Raw genomic sequence first — 13,768 nt, 5'->3', positions numbered from 1 at the left:
TTTGTGTGCCTGCCACCTCTCTTTGAAACGACCTCCCTATTGAAATCCTTTGTGTACCCTGATAACCGCGCCAAGCTTTGTCTGGGGGTCGGGGGGGATGAATGAGCACAGACGTCAACATTTTCCCTGTGACTCTCACCTGCGCTCAATGGAAACGAAAACAGTTTCCTTTTGTCTCTTGTTGAATGTGACTTCATCCGAACAAAGGCCCAATCCGCACTGGTCCCGCGAAGCAGATCTCCTCAGATGAAGCCTCGCCAGCGCCGTCGCCCTCCGACCTCGTTGGCCTGACTCGCTCCCACTGCGTTCGGCTGGCCGACCCCCACTAAGCCCCCGATAATGAACGGAGCGTGGCGCTTACCTGGTCTTCCCAGGTGGAACTTTACTTTCTTACACCACAACGAAACTTGAGAGCGATCTGCTTCCTGTCCAGGGTCTGGTTGGCGAGAAACTTTTGAATTGAAGAGGCAGAGTTTTATTATCAGTGCTGTGACCTGCCCGGCCCCTCTTCCCTTCGCCTGCCTCTTTCTTCCCTGCCAGGATGGAGTGACAGCTTGTCACTGTGGGTGCTCCACGCTGCGGCTCTCGCACTCCCCGACTATTGTGCAGCTCAGAAAAAGCATCAAGGTCTTCTTCTTCTCTTTCGTTCACTCCTTTCTCGCTCTTTTCAAAGCGGAGAATCACTTAGCTGCACATGCATACGTGCGACTCACCTCCTTTCCTTTCGATCTGTCTATTCAGCAGCCTGTGATCATTTAGACTTGACGTGTATTGTGAAAAACTGAGCTGCTCTGCCTCTTTCTTCTTCTTCTTTCTTTCACTCTCTTTCTCTTTCAACTGTCTGTCATTAATGTCCAGGTCCTACAATATACGAACAGAGGAGAAGAAGAAAGCAAAGAGTGAGGGATGAATTGATGGATGGGAGGATAAGCACTCAGTGTCTTTTCTTTAAAGATTTGTTATTGTACAGTACTGTCTCCCAGTCATTTTTGGTTGGTGTTTCAGTCTGAAAGCCCGTCCACGTGCTCTTTTGTATGGGAAAGCAATAAGGCCCCATTGAATGAAGCTGAATGGACCTGCCATCCTTAGGGGCTGAGGCCTGAGGACTCCTATTCTTTAGCCCCCAATCTAATTGGAGCTGAAATGAAATGGAGGTTTCTTATGAAAATAGGCTTTGTTTGGCCGCGAGGCTGGTAATTCATAAACAATAAGCAGGGCCCCATTGTGTAGATAATAATATATTCATGCTGCTGGAGATGGGGAGAAGGCAAAGCGAAGGCTGAGGATATATAAGGAGGATAGGCAGAGACAAGGGTGGCGAGTGGAGGGATAAGAGGAAGGGGAAGAGGAAGACGAGGGGCTAATGGCAAATAGTGGGTCAGAGAAAATTGGTAATGGTTGGGTGGAGGCTGAGGACTTATTAGAGGAAGTGAAAGGACCAAAAGTGGGTAGAAGTGAAAACCGGGTGGGAGTTGGGGTGGAAAATGACGCAAATAGGAGAGACGGACAAGATAAGAATGAGACTAGGAGGGCGGGAGATTGGGAAATGGAGTTGAGTACTTCGAAGTCTACAGGTGAATGGTTCGGCAGCAGTGGGGGAGAGGGGAGGGAGAAGGATGGGGGGGGAAGAGGGGAGTGAGTGTGTCTTAAAAGCCGAGCAGGTTGCACACTGCAAATCCGTGTGGAGTTGAGAGCGCGGTGGAGGGTGGATTGGTCAAGTGCAGAGATGGAGCAGAGCAAATCAGTCAACGCCGCGAGCCGGAGGAGGGTGGTGGTGGTGGGTGGGGGTGAGAGAGGAGCCCGGTGGGTCCGCGTGGTATAAAGCTGACAGGAGGGCTTTCACCGCCGCGAGACACGATGGCTGGCAGGGCGAAACAGGTGATAATGGCGAGGTGATCCTCTGCTCAGTCAACGCACTCTTGGAGCAGTGAATTCCTCGTTCTCAACCAGTAGGACCACAAGGCGCTGGGCTGAAGTTCTTTGTGGCGATGGGCTGACCGAGAGGGACCTGCTTCCTACCTGCTCTGAGCAGCTGTTTACCGTCACGTTTCAGGCTTTTTAACGCTTCGTTGAGGAGTGATTCTTTCTTCTTTTTTACTAACTGTGCGGCTGGAGGCACCTTTTCTTCTGGATGCTACAGGAATGACAACTTCCTCACGGCTGAAACTTTAACTGATCCTTCTACATTGCTCTGATTTTTTTGACTATATCCGAAGTGTTGTGATGGTAGAAGGAGATGATGTCGATGACTTAAATTCTGAAACTGTTATAACGTTCGATATGATTTCACTGCCCACAGTACTAACTAATGGTGAGTAAACCCGAACGGCACTTTATTTAAGTGGGCGTGAGCTGTGTGTGTGTGTGTGTGGGCAGACGGGAAGAGATCGGACCTGCGTGCATGATCACATGCTCACATCCTCAAATGATGCACGGATTTGCTAACGGATGCAACTGAAAATTGTATTAATGATTATGTAGTCAGGTAAATGTTACAAGAGACTTATCACGGCATCCTCATGAGAATTTGCATGAGTTCATTTTCCATGTTTGGTTTGAGAAGATTAAAGAAAGTCTTTGTTAGAGTAATGTAGGAAAACTCAGGAATTTTGTATCTAAAAATAATTGTGTAAAAGATGCAGATCTTGTTGTTCCATGGGTCTACTGACCAAACCTGTGACTCGTACGCAGTTCCAAGGTGGAGCCGCTAGGTGTCAGTATTCATCAACGTATGAACCAGAGTCGAACCAGCGTCATTACATCGTTAACCTTAACGATGTAACGACATAATCTTAACATTAAGGTATCATGCAAATTCAGATTTGGCGTGACTCCCGTATTTAACGTTTTAAAAGGCTGTTAGACGTGTTACATTTTTTAAATTATAACTAAAAGTCCTTAAAAGAAAAAAGGATAAATTTCCTTTATGTTTCGGCCTCAGCTCAAGCCGTATATTTCAACGACACACGTCAAGGTGGTCATGCATTTACTCTTAATGGTGTTAGTCACTCCTACCACCAGATGGCAATGACACATAAAGAAAATCCCCTGTGTGTGTGTGTGTGTGTGTTGGGAGGAGGGGGCGTGAGGGGGCTCGGTGTGTGTATGCTCTCCCCACGTATGCTTTTGCATGTGACGAGATGCCTTTGCATTGATGTTTTGGATGCGCTTGCCTCGGCCCTGTTTGCGCGTATTTGTCTTTTCATTAACCTGCAGTGTGTGGGGAGCATCTCTGAGCCCAGCTGGACCTCTTCCTGCTGGACGCCCTCGCTTGTTTTGTTTGTTTTGCAGGCGGTAAAGTGGTTGCTGGCGGTGCTGGTCACTACAAGTGGCTGGCATTGGGAGCCTGGTAATCACGCTGTGGGCGAACTGGGTGGCAGCGCTCCGAACGGTTTGCTGGAGATTATCCCAAAATTATACATGAATTATCCCCCGGAATTACGCCATTCCAGTCTGGCCTTGTCCGTTGATGGGACTGGGAAGAGGGAGAGTGTTGGGCCAATGTGTGTTGCAGGCGTTGTCAGGGGGAGATTTGGATGGAGCAGTGTTAGTGTGTGTGTGTGTGTGTGTGTGTGTGTGTGTGTGTGTGTGTGTGTGTGTGTGTGTGTGTGTGTGTGTGTGTGTGTGTGTGTGTGTGTGTGTGTGTGTGTGTGTGTGTGTGTGTGTGTGTGTGTGTGTGCTCTGTAATGACTGTGGCAGTGTTGGTACATTGGGGTAATGGAGCATGTTAATCCACATCAAACAGCTATTAGCAGCACATTTTACTCATAAAATGCACCAGTTACAGTACGGAAAACGTACATATATGTAGCAACCTGTGTACTTTTTTTTTTTTTACTCTGTAGGCAAGTCCTTTTTTTTGCGTCAAAAAGAAACCATTCTTCTTAAATCTAAAGCAACACATGTTTGGCGTCCGGCCCTTTTTCTAAACTGAACTATTGTCAAATCCCCAAAAAGCAAGTTCCTGCGTAAACGTTTACGTCATCATTTTCACGGGGAGGTGTTTATTCCCGCAGGCATTTGGAGCACTGTATTAAATTCATATCTGCGCGGCTGCTGTCACCGCACATCGTGCTGTCATTACGGGGTAGAAGGGACCAGTCGTCGGCCCCTGTGTGGCTGCTGGAGCCCCGGGAGGATGAATGGTGGTGAACCTCTCTGCGATAAGTGTTCGGTAAACGGGTCAGTGGATTGTGCTCGCAGGCTCAATCGGAGCTATTTTCCCTGACTGAGAACACAAATTATCCTCCGTATTCATCCCATAAACAGACCACCAGCGGCGCAGACGCCGCGTAGTTTGTTGTGTTTGTGTGCTTTCTTGTGCTTTGGCGGAACACGGGGCTGCTTGCACATGTCAACCACAGTATGGGATAACACATGCGCGTTTCCACCGCCTCAACAACAAAGGGCGAAATGCGGAGCGGCCGAACGGATGAATGCGCAACTATTGAAGATGAGAAAAAGAACAATTCGAGCGCGAGTGCAAGCGGAGCGTCACAATGAAAGAACACACCAGCGAGGAAGAGCAAAACTGAGAGGCAAAGGGGAAGGAGAGGCCAAGGTGGTGAAAGGTTAAGTACTCTCTTTTTGGGGGTGGAGGGGGTAGTGCTGTACTTCCTGCAGGGCCTTGTCCCTTGACCCGCTGGTTAGGAGGGTTGGGAGTGGGGAGGGAGGGGGAGGGAGGGGGGAGAAAGGCTAAAGCTGCATGTGAGGTTGCAAGGTGAGAGCTAAAATGGGAGGAGTATTTGCCTCTGACTGATGGGGAACAATTGGACACACAAGGAGACACACACACACACACACACACACACTTGAAACAGGAAGAGAAATGGACATTCACACACACACACACACACACACACTCAGAACTGCAGTCCCAGCAGGCTATGAACTTCAGTGCAGCTGTTGCCATGGCGATACTCTGAGTTGCTGACCCCCCGACTCCATTTTTCCTGCCGCTTGGCTATTGAAAGAGATGATTGACAAGTGTCCAAATGTCAGCCGACCCAGCCGGCCGCACAGATGGGGGGGGGGGGGGGGGATTTTATGTTACACCGTCCTACCTGGGAGTGTGTGTGTGAGATATAGATTACATAGTATATTTATTCAGCGTATCTACATGCATGAGTGTTATGGTTGAACCAAATATATTGTGTTTGTCCCTTAATGCTGAGAATACTTAGAACAAACAAACCACCAGAGATATATCGATGTTGTATTTATGCACACATGAATGCACAGACTTGCCAAATGAATCCCCTTTGAGTGCGACACTGGCTCTTTGGTTCGTCTTTTGAGTTGCACTGTGGACCCATTCAGTGACACGCTGGACTGCTTGGTGGTGGACGTATTTATGTGTGCAGCACTGATGAACTAAATCTGCATAAGTTAACTTGTTCCACGTGATAAACAATGGCTTACAAGTGGCGGCTGGCCTGACACAAACCACGTTGTCCGCAAGGCTCTTTGCTTATTTCTGTGTATTTCTCTTTTTTTCTTTTGCCACTCCTTTTCTCACTGTGCTATTGTCCGCAGGCTTGAAGGGATCGTTCTTATCTTGATCACCCACAGCAACACATTAACCTCTCCTCTCTTATCTCTACACTGGTCATTAGTGGCAAAACCCTTAACGTCCTATTGACAAGGGCCACCAAACTCTGCGCGTGTGTGTGTGCGTTGAATTATCGTAGGTGACATGCGGTTGAGATCTGCTGAGCTGGTGATCTGGGCCGATAACATTATGTGTGTGTGTGTGTGTGTGTGTGTGTGTGTGTGTGTGTGTGTGTGTGTGTGTTATTCTGTGTATATAGCAAAAAGGAGTGAGGGGGGGACATGTTTTTGGAATATTTCTTCACAATGTACTTAAGATTATCTAATTGATCAGATGATAATGGATATTTTTGTGTTTTTTTGCAATTTGTACATTTTAAAACCTTAGGTTTATGAGTTTTGTTTACCAGCATTAATACCATTAACATTAATATATGTAAAATTAGGTCTGAGTTACTCTCAGAAAGAGTCAGCATGTGTTTGCAATGAGACCTTTAGAAAGTATTGAGGGAAAATAAAGTGTACTTCCTGTCGTGGGCTGTTGTGCTGTTGAATGCTTTGGTCCATTTTCAGCTGTCAACAGTTTATCACAAATTAAATCTACTCCGTGATATCGTGCCTTGACACACAGAAATCAAATCTTTTTTGTTGTTGAAACACTCCTTGTACATCCACATTATAACTTCACATAAATAGATTCATTCATTATTTTTCACGTCAATCTCTTCAGGGGCGAAGGTGCTCCAATCATTTTAACTTTAAAAAATGTAATAAAACAAAAATGATTACACTGCATTTGTTCGTCTCTTTTTACAGACATCATTACAACCCATTTATTCTGGGGGAGAAAAAAAAATCACATTTCTGTTAGTACAAGTCATATGAAATGTAGGCATTTAGTTTTGAGTTAATGTGTGCCACTGTTTCTCTGAATGCAGTACTTATCGGTCTGTCACTGTCTGTTTTCTGCCTCCTCCTGGCCCGGTGTGTTAGTGGGGCTGACAATCTAACAGGTTAAAAGAATAATTGCAACTCTATTTACCCCAAACAGCCTCTCCTCTGCACATAATTACACATACACACACACACACAAAGAGACACACTATCACATACTGAGACACACTCTGAGGGAGAGAGCGTCCCTGCGCTAATATTTAGGTAGTAACAGTCATGTGTTTAAGTGAACCCTCCTCTTGTCCTCCTCTTCAACTTAAAGCACTGTTAACCACTGGCACTCACGCAGAGAGGAATACTGACCGCACTCATCGAGTCGTGGGCGTGCATGAGAAAGATGTGAAAATATTATGACAATACTGTTCTCTCTAGGTGAGGGGAGTCGTTAATTCAAAAAAATAATACTGGATTGCTGCAAATGACTTTTCATTATTGATGGTTCTCAAATTGTTTTTGATATAAACTTTTTTTGAAAAAAAATCTGCTCTGTTTGAGCAGTCAGACAAAAGAAAGTAGTGGTGCTCAGTTTTCATTGAAAGAAAACAAGTTTTGTGTTCTTTTTTGTTTGGCTTAAATGTCCTAACCAATTGATTTAGGGGACAGAATTATTAATTTAATTAATTGAGGCCGTATTCACATGTTTGTTTTTCTAAATGGAACTAAAATGAAGTTTTAATCATTATTGGCTGATTACGTTTAGCAGCATTCTGCCTAAATAATCGCTGCTGAATTATCATATTATGGACTAACAGAGTGTAACTAGCCGAACCGGGATGAATCCCACGCACATTTTATAGAGCTCACTTTACTCAACAAGTATTTACAACAAATAACTTCTAATCAATGTCCTGAGATATATTAAAACACAGCCAAAAGGGACAACAAAGCTGAGCAGATATTAAACATATTACTTATTCATTAATGGATTTCCGTGCTCTTTAATTCCTATGAATGGGTAATGTAGTAATTTTGTTTTATTTACAGTACATGCAATGTATTCATAGGAGTGACCGTAATAAAGAACATGTAAATTGTATTCCACAATACAAAATGTATATTGAACTGTAATATAATATTATATATATATATCAAATTTGGTAATTTGGTCCCGGTAGGTGTTGGGTGTCAGCGGGCGGCTCGGGGCCGCAGTGCCCCTCCTCAGACAGTGGGGGCGCTGCTGCTGCACAGTGATTAACGACTGCTGCTGCTGTACTGTGGACCCACTCACGGCTCAGCATTGCATTAGAAGACATTATCTAAATACTCAACAAAGTGAAATTGAATTTAGGGCTCCGTCTCTCCCCCCCCCCTCTCTCTACTGGTTCAACCGGCCCGCTCTAGGATCCCATTCTCCCCTTATTGTTAGAGCGAGTCGAGCAGGATCTTCTGCTCCTCATCCACTCTCAAATTGAATCAGTCTCAATTTGACCTTTTATGTACCAGAATCTGCTACAGATGTACAGTATGTGCATGCAAGTAACATTCAACACTGTGTGTGTGTGTGTGTGTGTGTGTGTGTGTGTGTGTGCGCCCGCTCTCTTCCATGTGCCCCCGTGTCAGCTTGCATTGCTCTCGGTGAAGTGGGAAACAGCATCTCCCTATTTGCCGCAGAATAGACCAATTAGTGTTTAGCAACAGAGCAGGAACCCATGTGAATGTGTCATTGATTAGCAGGATTTGGCTAATCATCACATCTCATAAACTCAGCCGCTAATGTCAGCTGGATCTCCTACAGTACGCCTCCTTCTCCTCGCTCAATCTTTCCCTGCATCTCCTCTCCCTCTCCTTTCAGCTCCCTCTTTGCGCCGGTCTTTCCGCACTTGTCTTTTTTTGCCCATCTGTCTCCGTCTGTCTTCTCTCCCTTCCTTCCTCTTTTTTCCTCCCCTCTCAGTTTCTTCCTTCCTCTCTTCTCCTTTTTTTTCCTCTCTGGAGGGTTTACAGTAGAAGGAGCAGAGCGGATGCTGACTTTCCTCTCCGTTTATCAGGAAATGAGAACAAAAGTCTGTATTGGTGCTGAACCATAAGGGCGATATGTACTGTACAATTTTAATTGGGAACTCCACATTTCTGTTTTCTGCTTTTACTGTACGGCTTTTCATGTTCTTCATATTTGAAATAAAATACTCTGCACTCTTTCTAATGGCCAAGACCATGTTCAATTATTTGATAACCTTGTTTGATGGTGAACTCTTTTTATATATGTTGTCATTTCAGGTCAAAATGGTGAAAAATAAATGATGTGAATAAATGATGTTGTGGGAACAAACAAAAAGCAGATGTTGGTGAAGTGTCTTGTACCGAATGTAAAGAACAGAGAGTCGGCTTCGGTTGGAACTGTGGCAGAGCGACAAAACAACACCAATTTATGAAAATGTATTTTATTTTTTTTCACATGTAATAAACAAAATGCTTATTAACAATATCTGAATTATTAAATCATAGGCCTGTAACAAACTATTATTCTTATTATTAATTGACATGCAAAAAAAATCCCTTGTAGTCTAAAGTGACTTTGTTGCACTCGGCTCCAAAATCTAACAGCTGAAAGCATTAATTCTTTATCCAAATAGCAGTTTATTTCCTGATCAACTAATCATTTAGTTTCGGTATATTACATTGTTTTCATATTGTAGTAGTTAAAGGAGACACATTTGGCATAATGTAAAACATCACCTTTTTAATTACAACGGTGAAAAATATGATTTGAATTGGAGTAAATGAATTGCCGTAATATTTGAGCTGTTTTTTTTTAAATATATCTTCATGTACACTTAAATCTAATCATCTTTGCTGTAAGCTCTAAAAGCTGAGAGGGAAATGGGAAGAACTTTCATTATTACAAAGAAGAAGAAATTAAATTTGGGGTTTTGGAGCTTTGTATGTTGTGTAATAGGTATTAGTTCTTATATTAATTAGCATCTGTTTGACACGGTGAGGTGGCCAGCTGGGAGCATGAAGGAGGACGTGCGTGTGTGTGTGCGCGTGTGTGAGAGGTTGCAGGGGGGAACTAGCAGCGTTTGATTTGTTGTGTTGCTAATGTGACACTGATTATACAGGTCAGAGTAAAACAAAGCCGTAAAACGCGGCAATGCTAATACAGACGCTAAGATAACAGGGTTGTCGTAACACGCACACACACGCACTCTCAAACATTGATAGGCAGATATACCACCATATGAATGTACACATCTACATCCACGCATTCTTTGCGTCCTTGTGAAACACACGCAAGGACGCATCCACAACCTCATGACACACACACACACACACACACACATCCGCAGGTCATGGAAAAGCGTCTCACAATGACTTCAGCAAACCACACTGAGCCTTTTTTTTGTTTTTGTAGGAGGCAGACTGTTGCCATGGAGAGGAGGTTAGTAAATTTGACCTATGCTATCATGCTAGCTTTGGTACCGCAGCTGTAATTTAAAATGAGAGAAAAAAAAATCGGTGTTCCTCACTGAATTGATTTATCCCTATGTTTATGAGTAGATAAGTGCAGTGATGCTTGGATGGAGGGTTATTTTCACGGGGTGACTCTTTTGTGTGAATCGTGTTTATCTAGGCCACTGTTGATGTAGGGAGTGCTGCAGCTCTTTTTCTTTCTTTGTGTTGGTGTGTGTGTGTGTGTGTGTGTGTGTGTGTGTGTGCACCAATCTCCATCATAGGCACGGCAAATGCATGGGAAACGTTTGAGAGTGAGAGTGGTGCGTGATCACACTAAATCTACACAACAAGAATGAAAGAAAAAAAACTCAGTGACTTAATCACACATGGTACATTTGTTCTGATTTAGTCACCACGTAACCTGCTCTCCTATTTAAACTGAGGCAGTCTGGTAACCTTGGTTCAGCTTCTACAAACCGCAGAAAGAAAAACGCAGCCACGTTGTTTCACACAATTAATCCCTTGTTTCAAACCGAACGGAATCTATGCGCGCGCAACATAATGGAAAACGCCAGGAGAGCAAACTGGGAGCCGAGACTCGGCCGTCTGTCTGGGTTTTGGGGTAATTTGCCGGGGCGGGTGTGAATGTTGTTCGAGATGGGCGGGAACATGTCAATCATGCGTTTGACAGGGCCCTGTATAGGTTGTCATGTTGCCCGGCAGCCGAGGCAGAAGAGCCACGGACCCGGGGGTCACGCAGGGGTCACCGTCTGCCCTAAACGATCCCCTCGACAGCTCCGGGTGCAGATAGGCGAGGCGCTGCTCCGGGGAGGTCAGCCCAGGGGTGATTCAATTCTCTGTGTTTGGGCGTCGGGAGATTGTGTGCTCACCTCTGTCAGCCTCAGCCACGTACAGGTCAGCAGAAATAGGATGGGGGACTCGCGGCAGCGGAGACGGGGGTCGACGCGAGAGAGACCGTAACGTGTGTGTGTGTGTGTGTGTGTGTGTGTGTGTGTGTGTGTGCACGTGAATGTATGTATAATTCCCCAAACAAGGTTGTGTCTTTTTCCTTTCTCCAGTTGTCTGCACAGGCAATGTACTGGACACCAATGAGCCTCTTAGTTGTCAGTTGACCCTTGAGGGCCCCGGCGGGGATACGGAGGGGGTGACTTTGCTCCCGCATCCTGGGAGACTTCCGTATTCATTGTTTCCCTTTTTCCTCTCTTCATATACCTGCTATCTCTCTTTCATTGTCTGCCGCTACTTCTCTCTTTTCACTGCGTACGCTCAACTCGTCTTTCAACTTTGCTCCCCAGAGACACTTCTCACCTTGCTCACTTGCTCTTCGGGTGTTTACGCTGGCCGCTGTTGGGGATTCCTGTGTGGCGCTGTCCTTACTGTGCTGTGATGCAAATCAATCAGGTAATATAATAAAAATCACTAACGTCAGCAAAGAGTGAACCGTGCGTTGAAGAGGTTGTCAAACATGTTGCACCTGCAACACAGAATATTATGAGCGGATTACAACTATTACTGAGAACTGAGAACACAACAAATGTGTGTGTGCAAGTTTGTGTGTGTGTGTGCGTGCGTGCGCTACCATCTGCTAGTGAAAGCTGGTAAACCGTTGGAGCCGTGCTGCCCTGCTCTTGTCAGTGGCAGCTGTGTGTGTGTGTGTGTGTGTGTGTGTGTGTGTCTTTTGCACATGTATCTGAATGTGTGTGTGTGTGTGTGTGTGTGTGTGTGTGTGTGTGCTTGCTCACGTGTGCTCTGCTCACTAATTACGGCTGTCTTGGGTGTCACAATACGATCAGACCAGTAACGGTCATCATGTGTTGACACATTTATTTTCCAACCAACTGATGCGTTTGTGCGTCATGTGGTTGTGCAGCAGGGAACCTCTGACTGACTCGCTGACCTGCTGTTTCTCATATTCGCGTGACGTTCAACCGCAACCCACAATTAGTTAGATTTTCGTTTAATCCAATGATGTTTTCTTGAGCAATCAAAAGCATTGTAATCTCTAAACAATTTCTGACCAAACACCAAATAAAAAACCTGAAGATGTCCTGTTTATGATCACAAAAGGCAAAAAAAGCAACACAATTTGACAACTGAAAAGCTATGGAATGTTTGGCTTTTAGGCTTAAATGATGAACAATTAATCAATTATTCATTTTTTAATTGTCCAATAATCGACACCTTGGTTGTTTTGGCCTTTGTTGGCCCAATCACAGATTAATTGTTGTTAAAATGAATAACGTGATGCTTAGAGCTGAACTGAACGTTCATCGATTATTATTTTATTTGAATTAAAGTCAATCATCAATAAAATAAATATCTGAGTTTTTTTTTATTTTTAAATGTACTGTTTGTTTGGACAAAACAAGCTCCTTGAGTATTCCGCCTTGCATAGTGTCAGCTGTCTTCAACATTTCCCTTTTCACGGATCTACTCGGTTATCTGACTTATTTGTGATTCAGAGCTCGTTGGTAAATGGAGCCACAGAAACGAGTCTACTGCCCCACATCCACAGGATCTCCTTTCATTCCAGCAACCATCTAAAGACTAAAGAGGCCAATGGAGAGCTGAAGTGTCCGAGCTTCCACAAACACGTCGACAAGGAAGATTTAAGGATGGCCACACTTGAAGTAAAAAAAACAAAAACAGAGCACTAAACGTGTTTGCAGTCGGTCCATAAAGGGGAGCTCGGAAAACGGCCCATTTGATTCTCTGCTCAGGTAGACTTTTACTACATTACTCTGTTATATCTCTACTAACATAGCTAATCGTGGTTTGCATCTTTGTTAATGTTACGTACAGCTCATTTAAACTCGAACAGTGTTTAAAAAAAGCATTCATTAGGCTTAAACACACTAGTGAAGTAGCTAAAATCCCTTATTGTTGGCATAAGCAGGAATCAACCGTCACCTAAAATCCAACCATGCAGCAACCAAATCACGTCTTGCTTTTGACTGCACAAGTTCTAATGTTAGTCGAACATCGTTGGTCGTATTCCAGCGGTGAGACGCACAGAACAAAAGCTGTTTAATCCTGCAATGATATTACTTCTCACATCTTTGCTCGTTCCCACTTTGAGGCATACGTCAACTTTTCAGATCTAACTGAAACCCGCTAAGTATCTCTTCTCCTCTTCTTCCCCTTCACTCTACCCCTCTGATGCCCCCCCAATCCCCCTCCCTCCTATCCCAAGGGCAGCTTTGTCGGTGTTCTCCACTAAGTGATTTTTAATCAACTGGTCTGCGTGAGTCCTCCCGAGGGCCGGGGCCCCGGAGGCTGGGAGGGATTGAGCGGATGGAGGGCTGGATGGAGCTGGTGGAGGTGAGAAGAGCTCCGGCGACGCACCGTGAGCTGGAGGATTCTGAAAGTCTATCTGCAATCATGTTCTTTTTATTGTAGTTGCCTGGATCTCTGTCCTATGCATGAGTTTATTCAATTACAAAAAAAGTAGCACTGGTAGAAGCATCCGTAGCCGTTCTCTTAGCTCGTCCCCGCTCGCCCGCCCAACTGCAAAATAGTCAGTGGCAGTGATGCCGTGTGGGTAACGCGCGCCTGATTAAAGCTCCGCATTAAAAACACAATGGCGCTTTCGTCTCAATCCTCCTACTTATGCCTCCACTGAGCATCCCCAGTCCCCCCACAGCGCACAAACAACGCAAGGCCCAATGCAACATGCACAGCATAGTCACTTAATTCCTTTTTCTTTTGTGTGTGTTTTAAAAGAATTATCAACCATCTCCCACCCATCGAGGAGCGCTACATCTCTGTCCGATTCGGCTCAGCGCACTTAACTTTGTCCCGCGTTGTGCCCCACTGGGTGGAGGCAGTTGACGCACTTAAACGTTGTGATACC

This window comes from Gasterosteus aculeatus, chromosome 16 (genome assembly GCF_964276395.1).
Source record: "Gasterosteus aculeatus chromosome 16, fGasAcu3.hap1.1, whole genome shotgun sequence".
Lineage (NCBI taxonomy): Eukaryota > Metazoa > Chordata > Actinopteri > Perciformes > Gasterosteidae > Gasterosteus > Gasterosteus aculeatus.
Note: the sequence above shows the minus strand (reverse complement) of the source record.